The following is a 1,400-nucleotide window of genomic DNA, read 5'->3' on the forward strand; positions in this document are numbered from 1 at the left end:
CGGGGTGGTCCCCCAGCAGCCGGTTGCCGAGCCAGTGAAACTGGAAGTGCACTTCCAGGGGGTGCATGGCCAATCTCAGGGGGTGCACATGCATCCCCTACATGTCGCCAATGCTAGTGCCCACGGCCAGTTCTCTCCAACAAACATGCATACTTAAAGAGCCACTTTAAGAGGCAGTATTCTTACCTCAGAAGCAAGAATGAGCTTTCTCTGTTGCACTTGGTTCCTGGAGATGCAAAAGATATCATTATGAAATGACCTATTGATAATTTCCCATTCCTTTCTTCATCTGAATTGTTATTGGTACATCTTAAGGATATGCTGCATTTGCTAGCTTTTTCTCCCTTGGAGCGCCCCCCCATGCTTTCAGTTAAGTGATATTTGAGTCCTACCCACTACATAATTCTTATTACAATATCTTGTATTATAACAGGGCAGCCAAAGTCACCTATTCTCACTACTTAAGTCACATCAGATGGCAAGCATCTTCTGTGTATATTCCCGTGTTCATGTTCTGTTTTTATTAGAAGAACCTGGGTTGTTCAAGGACAAGCTGGTGACCAGTGATCCTGATTTTCTCTGTTTAAGAATTGCAAATTCTCTGGCAAAAATCACCTGTTCTCTGATTTAAAAACCCCACATCCGTGTTCTTTCATGATTAAAATGAAATGCCACATATATATGTATTGGTTGAAGACAATATATTATTGATGTATTTACAATTTTAAAGCAGTTTGGAAGCCAACTAGTGTTTCAATCACCATAATGGAATAAATTCAAAATATCTATAAATGTTGGCATTTTATTTTGGGTTTTTCAACATAGAAAATCAGAGCTTCCCCTGCCTCTGGCAGTGGCATCGAGCTTCCCCAGCCTGCTCTGCCATGCCATGCCATGGACTCCAAGATGAACATGAGTCAGCAGTGTGACGAAGTCATCAGAAAAGCTAATGGCACTTTATCATGCATCAGCAGATGCATGACGAATAGATCCAAAGAGGTGATACTTCCCCTCTATCGGGCGCTGGTCAGACCGCAGTTGGAGTACTGCGTGCAATTCTGGACACCGCACTTCAAGAGGGATGTGCATAACCTGGAGAGGGTCCAGAGAAGGGCCACTCGTATGGTTAAGGGCTTGCAGGCCAAGCCCTGCGAGGAGAGACTAGAGAACCTGGACCTTTTCAGCCTCCGCAAGAGAAGGTTGAGAGGCGACCTTGTGGCTGCCTATAAGTTTATCACGGGGGCACAGAAGGGAATTGGTGAGGTTTTATTCACCAAGGCACCCCCGGGGGTTACAAGAAATAATAGCCACAAGCTAGTGGAGAGCAGATTTAGACTGGACATTAGGAAGAACTTCACAGTTAGAGTGGCCAAGGTCTGGAACGGGCTCCCAAGGGCGGT

The sequence above is a fragment of the Alligator sinensis genome, unplaced genomic scaffold (assembly GCF_000455745.1).
Source record: "Alligator sinensis unplaced genomic scaffold, ASM45574v1 scaffold67_1, whole genome shotgun sequence".
NCBI classification, from domain to species: Eukaryota; Metazoa; Chordata; order Crocodylia; family Alligatoridae; genus Alligator; species Alligator sinensis.